The sequence below is a fragment of the Rutidosis leptorrhynchoides genome, chromosome 11, assembly GCF_046630445.1.
Source record: "Rutidosis leptorrhynchoides isolate AG116_Rl617_1_P2 chromosome 11, CSIRO_AGI_Rlap_v1, whole genome shotgun sequence".
In the NCBI taxonomy this organism is placed as follows: domain Eukaryota; kingdom Viridiplantae; phylum Streptophyta; class Magnoliopsida; order Asterales; family Asteraceae; genus Rutidosis; species Rutidosis leptorrhynchoides.
Genome location: NC_092343.1, coordinates 252,660,001 through 252,672,541, shown reverse-complemented (window position 1 = coordinate 252,672,541; position 12,541 = coordinate 252,660,001).

Sequence of the window (12,541 nt, the reverse complement as noted above, 5' to 3'; positions counted from 1 at the left end):
TATTCAAATTTCATATTCGGATTTTGACCTATCAGAATCCAACAAGTGGCATAACGAAGAAAACATTGGATATAATAAAATTGGTTAGAAACAAACGGATTAACTAATTGAAATATTGTTAAGATTCCACGCTAACTGTTCCGGCTAATTGTTCCCAGCTAACATTTAATTTATCGCAATTTACATTCTCGCAATTTTATTTATCGTCATTTAATTTCTGTCATTTACTTTTATGCATTTTTAAGTCGGGACACATGTACGCAATACGTCGGATTAATTCTGAGACAACACCGGTGCATGGGTCATGATATATATTTATTTATTTTACGCACTTTATATAACGGGACACGTATACAAGGTTTCGATTTATCATATCGACCCATCTATATATATATTTCGGAACAATCGTAGACACTCTATATGTGAAGGTGGGAGTTGGCTATACAGGGTTGGAGTTGATTCCAAAATATATATATGGTTTGAGTTGTGATCGACACCGAGACCGGTACACGGGTCACGATATGTATTATATAATTCGAATATTATATATATTATTTATATATGAATCTATTGGACTATTGAACTGCTAACTTTGGACAATTAAAAATGAATTAAAATATTGACTATAACATATGAAACTAAATAATTCTTCAAGCTTGCCACTTGATTCTATCTTAAACCTCATTCGCATCTTGGCGATTACAATTCGTATTCACAACTTTTCATGATTCTTGAAAACACCTCGATCAGAAAGATGAACCAACCGCACTTCATCTACGGAAGAAAAGCTTTATACACCTGAAAAAAAAACTCTCGAACCCAAATTCATAGTTTAACACATACCCGTGTTAAATCCTTTATCATTTATTAGCAAAAATAACTTTACGATTCCTTTTTCAAGGTAGCCAATTTGGTCACAGCTCCAGCAAGTTAACCTCGATTTCTTAGCAAGAGTAGTCTTATCATAACCTTGATATATATATGTCATCCTTTTCGCCGTCGTTACCGGAGAACCTTTTATATTCCATCATATTACCCTTAGCGTTTAATCATCTAACAATACAATTCTCCTAAAACCATCTTGGTTTGATAACCGATGACCTAGATCCGATGACTTTGAAAATGCTGACGAAGCAGCATGTTGTAGATGGTCTTAATGACCAAAAGTTGATAATAAAAGAAGGAAGTGTTAGGAACGCTCGATAGAAAATTTGGTACTGAAAACCGGATTGAGCAAACCGTGAAGGAGACTCTGAACAAATTACAAGGACTAAACTTGTACATAAAGAATCATGACAATTCTGTAGCAAACACCTTGCTTCTGAATCTAAACCCTTACGGGTCAATCTTCATCATCACCCTTCGACATTAGAAATTCCAAGATATTATCGTATCTTTCATTGAAAATATTCTCAATATTTTTGAAGATATCTTCAAAATGTTCTCGTCCGATATTAACTATCTCTCCACTCTATTTGTGCTATCTCATAAGAGGAACTGTTTTAGTTTTTTTTTTTTTATATTCTATAAATCTTTGAATCAAAAATATGGATGTGTTGAAGTAGTGTTGGGAACTGATGCATGAATTAGTATAATATAATGAAACTTGATCAACTTCATTATATTACAGTAATACATGTTGAGTTTCTAATGAAGCATGATGATTCTCAGTACCGTCATCATGTGCCATGTTACACGGCTCTTACATTCTATCAAATCTACAAATATATCAAGAACATACCATTTTGATAGTTCTATCTTTCCGAATATGTTGGTAATTTGACAAATCAAATCGTGCTATTACCATTTCTTTCTAAGAGCATTAGCTATGTTCATTCCAAATTTCATATCTACGAATTTCGATCATTGCTCGCTTGTCTCGAGTACGGGAAGAAGAAACGAAGGGAGTAATTTTATAGTGAAATATCCGACAGAGAAATCGAAACAGATTGCCGTATTAAATCAAAGAAGATCCTGATCGCCAAAGAACCAAATCTTATTACGTAAGATTTTCTTTAAATCCCTTAAATCCCGGAAATCAACAGTAACTACGTCATCGGTTGAAACGAATATATTTATTTACTCATTTCGCTCTTTTGTAATAACTTCACTTGTACGCTTCACATGATCGAATCGTTTTATCTATATTTCTCAATAATGATAAAACTCCATTATCACCTCATAATCGTCATGAAAACATTCCTATTGTTATCCATGACTACCTCTAACAAATTTCGGGGACGAAATTTCTTTAACGGGTGAGTACTGTAACGACCCGGAAATTTCCGACCAAATTTAAACCCTAAACTCTATATATTTCCGACACGATAAGCAGAAACCTTAATGTTGAGTCTAGGAAGTCTGAAATCTTTATTTGGATGATTAGTTACCCTCTTGACCAAGCCTGACGATTCACGAACGTTTATGTGTATATGTGTTATATACTTATAGTTAACGATAACAAAGTATTAGATATGTAATATTAGGTTTTGATATAAGATTACTATAGATATCGACAAGTGTAAAAGATAATATAATTTTATAAATATCTGAAACTATCTTTGTCAAATTATTAAACAAGCCATTTTAATAAAATAAAGATTTTTAACGTTATCTTAAAAGTTGAAATTTTTTTCTAGAAACCTTTTGACAAATTGTAAATGATAACGGTCCGTGATTTTAATAAAAATAAATATTTAAATAAAGCGTGTTTATTAACTATATATTTATGTATTTTATAAAATGATTAAATATAGTCTTTAACTAAATATAAAATGTTTTGTATTTAAAAAACACTTAGTTAAACAACGAACACATTTTTCCGATATAATAGAATTTGATTATAAAATATTTTTATAGATTTTCAATGATATAAAAATAAAAATAAAGATAAAATAAAGATTTTTAATGAGCACCAAAAGACTACAACATTTTATCACAAGATTTCAAGTTAAAACATTGGAAATCACTAAACATGCGCACTTGCACGAGAAAAATCATAACTAATTCATTCGGACTCGGAAAAAGGTGATCCTGGTGTCCAAACGACCGTAACTCAAAAATCTACAACTTTTGTGAAGACACCTTACACGAATCGTGTACTTATCTACACGAAACGTGTAATGTTGGGAGTAGGTGGATCATTTTGCCTATAAAAAATCGGACGTTTATCTAATTTTTGACTAAAACTTATTTTTTTTTTCTTTCTGTTTCTCTCCTATAATAATACTCCGTAGTACTTATCAATTTTATTTATATTATTAATATTAATATTAAAATTCTTATAATTATTATTTTTACTAATATCAAAGATTAAGATTAATATAGTTATTAATCTTAAGATTAGAAGTACCATTAGTATGACGGGGTTCTGCCCAAGTGTTCCAAAACTGGTTTCATGAATGGGATAAGTTTAAGGTGATTATGAGTCAAATCTATGGAAGTTATGGGTATGGATCAGGGGTTTTGCCCGTGAGCTAAACTAGTGTTTATCATCTCCGTTGTGTTTATATATCTTCCTGCAATATTGAATCTCAATATTGATACGTGAGCACTCTAAACTTAACTTTTATTTATTTTTAGTGTATCCCTGACTAGTGCTCGAGAATTTAGAATTGTGCATGTTCGTGTATTTATTTTGTCAAAATATAATTTAGGATAGAATCTGAATTAATTACTCTTGTGGTTAAGTAAAGATATATGAATTATATGTTTTTGAAAAGGTGGCGAAAAACTATAAACTATTCATTTAGATGTCGAATGGATTCGACGGACGGATTTGAAATTATAGCCAATTGAACTTCTATACAAATTATTAAAAATGAATATTTTTATGTTGTTGTTAAAATTATCGTTATTACTATAATTACTATCATTAAAAATTATTATGATTTTTATTATTATTAATAACTAATATTTTTATCAATAACTGTAAAATTATTATTTTTGAAATTATTAATATTGTTATTATTATTATGATTATTATTATGAGTATTTATGTTAGTAACTAAAAATGATTAATATTTTTATTCAAAACTATCCAATTTATTATTTTTGTTACAATTAAAATTATTATTTAGTTTAAAACTATAAAAATAATATTTTGATCATTTAAGATTATAAAGTTTCCATTTTTATTAACATTATTAACATTAAATTTATTATTTAAAAATATATTTAAAAATAAAAATTATGTTTATATCCTTTTTATTATAATTTGACATATAACGTAGTATAAATGAATTATAAATATTGTAAATATAAAAATTGACAATATTTACTTATGTATAAATTTTTGTAAGTCATTTTGAGTCAAATAAAATTTTATTAACTTTTGCAAATAAGTCTCGAGCATCAGGAGTGGGATACACAATGATTCGATCTTAATTGTTAAATAGGTATTAATCTATATGTAAATATATATAATTAATTAGGTTCGTGAATCGAAGGCCAACCTTATAAGTTACCAATGGTGTTATATGTATTTTTGCTACAAAATACATTAGGTGAGTATATAGTCCCACTTTTAAACTCTAAATATTTCGGGATGAGAATACATGTATTTTATGTTTTACGTTATGGACACAAGTAACTGAAAAATATATTCTACGTTGAGTTGTACCACTGGCATACTTCCCTGTAGCTTGGTAACTAATATTTACAGCGGTATTGTAAACGCGAATCCTGTTGATAGATCTATCGGGCCTGACAACCCCAACCGGGCTGGACGACCAGTTTTCAACGGTTGCACAGTACTTCGTTTCGTGACTACACATGGTACGGTGTAGTAAGATTTCATATTAAAGGGAATATGCGACGTGATTAAATGTTAAGTATGGTTACCAGGTGCTCAACCACTTAGAATGCTTTACATACACTTGCGAGTGTATTATGTTTACAAATATGAAATCTTGTGGTCCATTGTTATAACACTGCTAGCATCAAACCTATATATCTCACCAACTTTATGTTGACGTTTTAAAGCATGTTTTTCTCAGGTACGAATTAAGTCTTCCGCTGTGCATTAGCTCATATTAAGGATACTACTCGGGACCATTTAAGCCATGATATAAGGACGTTGCATTCGAGTCAATGAAGTTCATTAGAGACTAGGTCATTTGGACAATATGAAATGTTAGGCGAACATGTTAACTTTTGATGTAATATTAGATTGCCTTTTAAGAATAAATGCAACGTTTGTAAAATGTATCATATAGAGGTCAAGTACCTCGCAATGTTATCAACTATTGTAATTCGTTTGTAATCAATATGGACGATGTCCGGATGGATTAGTTCGGGTTATTAAACTAACTTCTCCATCTTGTCATCTTCTCTTATTGGCAGGAAGTGTGCTGATTTGGTGAGACGATCAACTATTACCCAAATAGTATCAAAACCACTTGCAGTCCTTGGCAATTTAGTGATGAAATCCATGGTAATGTTTTCCCATTTCCATTCCGGGATTTCGGGTTGTTGAAGTAGACCTGATGGTTTCTGATGCTCAGCTTTGACCTTAGAACACGTCAAACATTCTCCTACATATTTAGCAACATCGGCTTTCATACCCGGCCACCAAAAATGTTTCTTGAGATCCTTGTACATCTTCCCCGTTCCAGGATGTATTGAGTATCTGGTTTTATGAGCTTCTCTAAGTACCATTTCTCTCATATCTCTAAATTTTGGTACCCAAATCCTTTCAGCCCTATACCGGGTTCCGTCTTCCCGAATATTAAGATGCTTCTCCGATCCTTTGGGTATTTCATCCTTTAAATTTCCCTCTTTTAAAACTCCTTGTTGCGCCTCCTTTATTTGAGTAGTAAGGTTATTATGAATCATTATATTCATAGATTTTACTCGAATGGGTTCTCTGTCCTTCCTGCTCAAGGCATCGGCCACCACATTTGCCTTCCCTGGGTGGTAACGAATCTCAAAGTCGTAATCATTCAATAATTCAATCCACCTACGCTGCCTCATATTCAGTTGTTTCTGATTAAATATGTGTTGAAGACTTTTGTGGTTGGTATATATAATACTTTTGACCCCATATAAGTAGTGCCTCCAAGTCTTTAATGCAAAAACAACCGCGCCTAATTCCAAATCATGCGTCGTATAATTTTGATCGTGAATCTTCAATTGTCTAGACGTATAAGCAATCACCTTCATTCGTTGCATTAATACACAACCGAGACCTTGCTTTGATGCGTCACAATAAATCACAAAATCATCATTCCCTTCAGGCAATGACAATATAGGTGCCGTAGTTAGCTTTTTCTTCAATAACTGAAACGCTTTCTCTTGTTCATCATTCCATTCAAATTTTTTTCCCTTTATGCGTTAATGCAGTCAAGGGTTTTGCTATTCTGGAAAAGTCTTGGATGAACCTTCTGTAGTAACCAGCTAGTCCTAAAAACTGGCGTATGTGTTTCGGAGTTTTCGGGGTTTCCCACTTTTCAACAGTTTCTATCTTTGCTGGATCCACCTTAATACCTTCTTTGTTCACTATGTGACCGAGGAATTGAACTTCTTCCAACCAAAATGCACACTTTGAAAACTTAGCGTACAATTCTTCCTTCCTCAATACTTCTAACACCTTTCTCAAATGTTCACCGTGTTCTTGGTCATTCTTTGAGTAAATAAGTATGTCATCAATGAAAACAATGACAAACTTGTCAAGGTATGGTCCACACACTCGGTTCATAAGGTCCATGAACACAGCTGGTGCATTAGTTAAACCAAACGGCATGACCATAAACTCGTAATGACCGTAACGTGTTCTGAAAGCAGTCTTTGGAATATCATCTTCTTTCACCCGCATTTGATGATACCCGGAACGTAAGTCAATCTTTGAATAAACAAACAAGCCTTGTAGTTGATCAAATAAGTCGTCGATTCTTGGTAGTGGGTAGCGGTTCTTGATGGTAAGTTTGTTCAACTCTCGGTAGTCGATACACAACCTGAATGTACCATCTTTCTTCTTGACAAACAAAACAGGAGCTCCCCACGGTGATGTGCTTGGTCGAATGAAACCACGCTCTAAAAGTTCTTGTAATTGGCTTTGCAGTTCTTTCATCGCCCTGGGTGCGAGTCTGTAAGGAGCACGAGCTATTGGTGCAGCTCCTGGTACAAGATCTATTTGAAATTCAACGGATCGATGTGGGGGTAATCCCGGTAATTCTTTCGGAAATACATCGGGAAATTCTTTTGCAATGGGAACATCATTGATGCTCTTTTCTTCAGTTTGTACTTTCTCGACGTGTGCTAGAACAGCATAGCAACCTTTTCTTATTAGTTTTTGTGCCTTCAAATTACTAATAAGATGTAGCTTCGTGTTGCCCCTTTTCTCCGTACACCATTAATGGTTTTCCTTTTTCTCGTATAATGCGAATTGCATTTTTGTAACAAACGATCTCTGCTTTCACTTCTTTCAACCAGTCCATACCGATTATCACATCAAAACTCCCTAACTCTACTGGTATCAAATCAATCTTAAATGTTTCGCTAACCAGTTTAATTTCTCGATTCCGACATATATTATCTGCTGAAATTAATTTACCATTTGCTAATTCGAGTAAAAATTTACTATCCAAAGGCGTCAATGGACAACTTAATTTAGCACAAAAATCTCTACTCATATAGCTTGTATCCGCACCCGAATCAAATAAAACGTAAGCAGGTTTATTGTCAATAAGAAACGTACCCGTAACAAGCTCCGGGTCTTCCTGTGCCTCTGCCGCATTAATATTGAAAACTCTTCCGCGGCCTTGTCCATTCGTGTTCTCCTGGTTCGGGCAATTTCTAATAATGTGGCCCGGTTTTCCACATTTATAACAAACTACATTGGCATAACTTGCTCCGACACTACTTGCTCCGCCATTACTCGTTCCGACACCATTTGTTCCTTTCGTTCTATTAACCCCTGGTCCGTAGACCTCACACTTCGCCGCGCTATGACCATTTCTTTTACACTTGTTGCAAAATTTGGTGCAGAACCCCGAGTGATTCTTTTCACACCTTTGGCATAGCTGCTTCTGATTGTTGTTGTTGTTGCGGTTATTATTGTTGTTGGGATGATTGTTGTAGTTGATGTTGTTGTTGTTGTTGTTGTTGGGCAGTTTGTTGTAGTTGCGATTGATGTTGCGATTGTTGGGATAATTGTTGCGATTATTGTTGTAATTGCTGTTGTTGTTGTATTGGTGATTCTTATCACCGTTTTCCTCCCACTTTCTTTTGACTTGCTTCACATTGGCCTCTTCAGCAGTCTGTTCTTTAATTCTTTCTTCAATCTGGTTCACTAGTTTGTGAGCCATTCTACATACCTGTTGTATGGAGGCGGGCTCGTGTGAACTTATATCTTCTTGGATTCTTTCCGGTAATCCTTTCACAAACGCATCGATCTTCTCTTCCTCATCTTCGAATGCTCCCGGACACAATAGGCACAATTCTGTGAATCGTCTTTCGTACGTGGTAATATCAAATCCTTGGGTTCGTAACCCTCTAAGTTCTGTCTTGAGCTTATTGACCTCGGTTCTGGGACGGTACTTCTCGTTCATCAAGTGCTTGAATGCTGACCACGGTAGTGCGTACGCATCATCTTGTCCCACTTGCTCTAGATAGGTATTCCACCATGTTAACGCAGAACCTGTGAAGGTATGCGTAGCGTACTTCACTTTGTCCTCTTCAGTACACTTACTTATGGCAAACACCGATTCGACCTTCTCGGTCCACCGTTTCAATCTGATCGGTCCTTCGGTTCCATCAAATTCCAAAGGTTTGCAGGCAGTGAATTCTTTGTAGGTGCATCCTACACGATTTCCTGTACTGCTAGATCCAAGGTTATTGTTGGTATGTAGCGCAGCCTGTACTGCGGCTATGTTTGAAGCTAGAAAAGTACGGAATTCCTCTTCATTCATATTCACGGTGTGTCGAGTAGTCGGTGCCATTTCCCCAATTACCGACTCCGTCACTTGTGGGAACTTTTTGTTTAATAGTTGTAGCCCGATTTTCTTGTTCTCACTTTGGTGAGAAGCGAACATTACTAATCCGTAAGCATAACATGCTTCTTTATGTTGCATGTTAGCCGCTTTTTCTAAATCACGAAGTCCAATATTCGGATATATTGAGTCAAAATAATTTCTTAACCCATTGTGTAAAATAGCATTTGGGTTCCCCGCAATATATGCGTCAAAGTAAACACATCGTAACTTATGGATTTCCCAATGTGATATCCCCCATCTTTCGAATGAAAGCCTTTTATAAACCAAGGCATTCTTGGAACGTTCTTCGAATGTCTTACAAACTGATCTCGTCTTAAATAGTTGTGCCGAAGAATTCTGACCTACTCTAGACAAGATTTCACTCTAGACAAGATTTCATCAATCATGTCTCCGGGTAGGTCTCTTAAAATATTGGGTTGTCTATCCATTTTGTGTTTTTATACTGTAAAATAGACAAGAGTTAGATTCATAAAAAAAATACTTATTAATACAAGCAATTTTTACATATATCATAAAGCATAAGCACACTATATTACATATATTACACCACACGAATACAACTATCTTATTCCGACTCGCTTGTTTCTTCCTCTTCGGTTTTGGTTCGTTTTGCCAAGTTTCTAGGGATATATGATGTTCCCCTAATACGAGCCGTCGTTATCCACATTGGTTTAGAAAAACCTGGTGGTTTAGAGGTTCCCGGGTCATTATTACAATTTAAGGACTTCGGGGGTTGACGATACATATAAAGTTCATCGGGGTTGGAATTAGATTTCTCTATTTTTATGCCCTTTCCCTTATTTTTTCTTTTGCCCTTTTAAATTCAGTTGGGGTAATTTCTATAACATCATCGGAAATCTCGTCGGAATCCGATTCATCGGAGAATTGGTAATCCTCCCAATATTTTGCTTCCTTGGCGGAAACACCATTGACCATAATTAACCTTGGTCGGTTGGTTGAGGATTTTCTTTTACTTAACCGTTTTATTATTTCCCCTACCGGTTCTATTTCTTCATCCGGTTCGGATTCTTCTTCCGGTTCCGATTCTTCTTCCGGTTCCGACTCTTCTTCCGGTTCCTCTTCGGGAACTTGTGAATCAGTCCACGAATCATTCCAATTTACATTTGACTCTTCATTATTATTAGGTGAGTCAATGGGACTTGTTCTAGAGGTAGACATCTATCACATAATATCAAACGCGTTAAGAGATTAATATATCATATAATATTCACATGTTAAAAATATATAGTTTCCAACAAAATTTGTTAAGCAATCATTTTTCAACTAAACACGGTCGAAGTCCAGACTCACTAATGCATCCTAACAAACTCGATAAGACACACTAATGCAAAATTCTGGTTCTCTAAGACCAACGCTCGGATACCAACTGAAACGTCCCGTTCTTATTGATTAAAAACGTTCCATATTAATTGATTTCGTTGCGAGGTTTTGACCTCTATATGAGACGTTTTTCAAAGACTGCATTCATTTTAAAACAAACCATAACCTTTATTTCATCAATAAAGGTTTAAAAAGCTTTACGTAGATTATCAAATAATGATAATCTAAAATATCCTGTTTACACACGACCATTTCATAATGGTTTACAATACAAATATGTTACAACAAAATAAGTTTCTTGAATGCAGTTTTTACACAATATCATACAAGCATGGACTCCAAATCTCGTCCTTATTTAAGTATGCGACAGCGGAAGCTCTTAATAATTACCTGAGAATAAACATGCTTAAAACGTCAACAAAAATGTTGGTGAGTTATAGGTTTAACCTATATATATCAAATCATAATAATAGACCACAAGATTTCATATTTCAATACACATCCCATACATAGAGATAAAAATCATTCATATGGTGAACACCTGGTAACCGACATTAACAAGATGCATATATAAAAATATCCCCATCATTCCGGGACACCCTTCGGATATGATATAAATTTCGAAGTACTAAAGCATCCGGTACTTTGGATGGGGCTTGTTGGGCCCAATAGATCTATCTTTAGGATTCGCGTCAATTAGGGTGTCTGTTCCCTAATTCTTAGATTACCAGACTTAATAAAAAGGGGCATATTCTATTTCGATAATTCAACCATAGAATGTAGTTTCACGTACTTGTGTCTATTTTGTAAATCATTTATAAAACCTGCATGTATTCTCATCCCAAAAATATTAGATTTTAAAAGTGGGACTATAACTCACTTTCACAGATTTTTACTTCGTCGGGAAGTAAGACTTGGCCACTGGTTGATTCACGAACCTATAACAATATATACATATATATCAAAGTATGTTCAAAATATATTTACAACACTTTTAATATATTTTGATGTTTTAAGTTTATTAAGTCAGCTGTCCTCGTTAGTAACCTACAACTAGTTGTCCACAGTTAGATGTACAGAAATAAATCGATAAATATTATCTTGAATCAATCCACGACCCAGTGTATACGTATCTCAGTATTGATCACAACTCAAACTATATATATTTTGGAATCAACCTCAACCCTGTATAGCTAACTCCAACATTCACATATAGAGTGTCTATGGTTGTTCCGAAATATATATAGATGTGTCGACATGATAGGTCGAAACATTGTATACGTGTCTATGGTATCTCAAGATTACATAATATACAATACAAGTTGATTAAGTTATGGTTGGAATAGATTTGTTACCAATTTTCACGTAGCTAAAATGAGAAAAATTATCCAATCGTGTTTTACCCATAACTTCTTCATTTTAAATCCGTTTTGAGTGAATCAAATTGCTATGGTTTCATATTGAACTCTATTTTATGAATCTAAACAGAAAAAGTATAGGTTTATAGTCGGAAAAATAAGTTACAAGTCGTTTTTGTAAAGGTAGTCATTTCAGTCGAAAGAACGGCGTCTAGATGACCATTTTAGAAAACATACTTCCACTTTGAGTTTAACCATAATTTTTGGATATAGTTTCATGTTCATAATAAAAATAATTTTCTCAGAATAACAACTTTTAAATCAAAGTTTATCATAGTTTTTAATTAACTAACCGAAAACAGCCTGCGGTGTTACTACGACGGCGTAAATCCGGTTTTACGGTGTTTTTCGTGTTTCCGGGTTTTAAATCATTAAGTTAGCATATCATATAGATATAGAACATGTGTTTAGTTGATTTTAAAAGTCAAGTTAGAAGGATTAACTTTTGTTTGCGAACAAGTTTAGAATTAACTAAACTATGTTCTAGTGATTACAAGTTTAAACCTTCGAATAAGATAGCTTTATATGTATGAATCGAACGATGTTATGAACATCATTACTACCTTAAGTTCCTTGGATAAACCTACTGGAAAAGAGAAAAAATGGATCTAGCTTCAATGGATCCTTGGATGGCTCGAAGTTCTTGAAGCAGAATCATGACACGAAAACAAGTTCAAGTAAGATCATCACTTGAAATAAGATTGTTATAGTTATAGAAATTGAACCAAAGTTTGAATATGATTATTACCTTGTATTAGAATGATAACCTACTGTAAGAAACAAAGATTT